This window comes from Triticum aestivum, chromosome 4B (assembly GCF_018294505.1).
Source record: "Triticum aestivum cultivar Chinese Spring chromosome 4B, IWGSC CS RefSeq v2.1, whole genome shotgun sequence".
Classification (NCBI taxonomy): Eukaryota; Viridiplantae; Streptophyta; class Magnoliopsida; order Poales; family Poaceae; genus Triticum; species Triticum aestivum.
Window position 1 is genome coordinate 39,781,338 of NC_057804.1, and position 2,812 is coordinate 39,784,149.

Genomic DNA, 2,812 nt, shown 5'->3' on the forward strand with positions numbered 1-2,812 from the left:
TTACGCGGCTTCTCACATGTGATCATGGAAACAGATTGCCTGGAGATTGTCAATCTCTGAAAAACTAGTCACTATAGATTTTATGTAGTGGCTCCATTACTAGTAGAGATTAGAGAGCTAGTTTCAGTTTTTTCTTCCTTTGATATTTAACATGTAAATCCAGCAGCCAATGTACCGGCCCATCTTTGTACAAAACATGCATGCACTTTGATGGTTACCGAAAGTTGGACTGGCTCAAAACCCTCGTTCCTGCTCACCAGCTTATTAGCTGATGATGCCAGAAGTTCATTCATTGAATAAAGCTCTCTGATTAGAATGAAAAAAAAAGCAGAGACAGAAATAGATACGGATTCAGAGTAAGCTCTCTGATTAGAATGAAAAAAAAAAAGCAGAGACAGAAATAGATACGGATTCAGAGTCGCACGAGCAGAGCAGACGTATAAATGAGCTGCCAGTCTGCTTCAACAACGCAAAGCAAAGCAGCAGTAACTCGATCACTCAGCTCAGGCAGTCAGTTTGATCAGCCTACGGTGGTGACAGACACATGGCTCTCAGGGAGAAGAGGCTTCCGCAGCTGCACCTCGCGCTGCCCGTCCCGTCCCGCGCCGCCGCCCAGGAGCTCGGCGTCCTCGGCCGGCGCCCAAACCCCACGGCCACCAAGGCCTCCACCCCGTCGGCGCTGTCCAGCCAGTTCCGCCTCGCCGACTTCGACAAGCTCGCCGTCCTGGGCCGCGGGAACGGTGCCACCGTCTACAAGGTCCGCCACCGGGAGACGAGCGCGCTCTACGCGCTCAAGGTCCAGCACTACGGCGACCCCGCCGCGGCCGCCGAGGCGAACATCCTCAGCCGCACGGCCTCGCCATTTTGTCGTGCGGTGCCCTCCGTGCTCCCCGCCGCAGCCTCCGGGGACGTCGCCCTGCTCCTCGAGCTGGTCGACGGGGGGTCGCTCGACTCCGTCAGGAGCCGCCGCGGCGCGTTCACGGAGACCGCGCTCGCGGAGGTGGCTGCGCAGGCGCTGTCGGGGCTGGCGTACCTCCACGCCCGCCGCATCGTGCACCTCGACGTCAAGCCGGCGAACCTCCTCGTCACCACCGCCGGGGAGGTCAAGGTCGCGGACTTCGGCATCGCCAAGGTGCTCGCCCGCGCCGGCGACCACTACACGTCGTACGCCGGCACCTCCGCGTACATGAGCCCGGAGTGCTTCGACCCGGAGGCGCACGGGGGGCACTACGACCCGTACGCCGCCGACGTGTGGAGCCTGGGGGTCACACTCCTTGAGCTCTTCATGGGCACTTGGGCAGGTACACGCTCCTGCCCGCCGGGCAGCAGCCGACCTGGGCCCCGCTCATGTGCGCCGTCTGCTTCGGCGAGCCGCCCGTGCTGCCCGACGCCGCAGCCTCGCCGGAGCTCCGGGGATTCGTCGCCTCGTGTCTGCACAAGGACTACCGCAACAGGGCGTCCGTGGCGGAGCTGCTTGTTCATCCATTCGTCGCCAGGAGGGACGTGGTAGTGTCGAAACGCGCGCTCCGGAAGCTGGTCGCCGACGCCTCGTCGTCGTTGTAGTGCCGGCATGTGTGATCGGTGATCCCGCTGGGCGGTAGAGCCATGCACATATACTGATATACTCCATAGGATCAATTTTGCTATAGAGATGTACAGTGCCATATATGGAGAGCTTAGTGATAACACACCGGTTAGCTTAGTGATCACCTAGGCTAGGATTAGGAATGTACTCCCTTGTTCAGACATTGGTGATGTACTGATGTACTCCAATGGATTATGCCAATGCCGTTTACTCAACATTTTTGTGCATTCATGACTATTTTCACAGCAATGTAAAATCAGAGTAGTCTACTTTTTGGCCCATGACCATCGGATCTACCATGTTTAGAGCATCTCAAGCGCACCCTTTATATCGCAGACCCTTATAGTGCATTTATAGTTCGCGGCTGTTTTTGGATCGCGCGAGAAATTGAACTACTTCATTAGAACTACTAGCACTTGATTATCTTAAAAAGTCATACAAAGTAGAATTTTTACAACTAATATTTGGAGGAGCAGGCGCCACTGTAACCCCAAATACAAAACTGGGCTCACCAGAGCCGGGGGGATTGCGGCGGCAATGCTACGGCGGCGGAGGAGTTCAGTCCTCGTCGTCGGAGACGAGGTCGACGTAGACATCGTCCCGCTTCTTGGCTACGAGGTGCCACTCTTCCATGTTGGCCGCAAACTCCTAGGCCGCCGCGACCCCCTGCTCGAGGAAGATTTTGTCGATGTCGGCGTCATGTCGATGGCGCTACTCCGCCTCCTCCTCCGCCCGCGCAGAGCGCGCGACGATGGCGCCCTCCATAATATCCGCATGCGCCGGGGGGAGGTAATCCTCCGGCCCGATGACGCCTCGCAGCTCCGGCTCCCGCTTCACCGCGCGGAGCGGCAGGAGCTCCACCGACTCTCTTTTCACTGGGTGAGCGGCGTCTGCGAGCTCGAGACGCTGACGGAGCACGCGGCGGAGGAGCCGGAGGACAACTCGTGGCAGAGGAGCGCATGCTTGCGGTCGTACTTCCCTGTCTCGCGGCGGATGAGCGACGGCAGCGGCGAGAGCCCGTTCTTGGTGTACCTACGGGCAATCCTTTTCCTTACAGTGTCGGCGGTGACGCACCGCCTCCGCTTGGGGTCGGCGCCACCACCGGCGCCACGGCCCGCCGACCACATTCTGCGCCACATCGAGAGGGGAGAGGGGGATTGAAGTCGCTGGCGGTGAGAAATTGAGAGGGGGCATTGGAATTGCACCGGCGCGCGGATAGGGTTTCGA

The 2,812-nt window shown here is 58.7% G+C and overlaps 1 pseudogene; it reads left to right on the forward strand.

Moving 5' to 3' along the window:
- Positions 1 to 497: 497 nt before the first annotated feature.
- On the forward strand, positions 498 to 1,563 carry LOC123089934 (mitogen-activated protein kinase kinase 9-like; annotated as a pseudogene).
- The last annotated feature ends 1,249 nt before the right edge of the window (positions 1,564 to 2,812 follow it).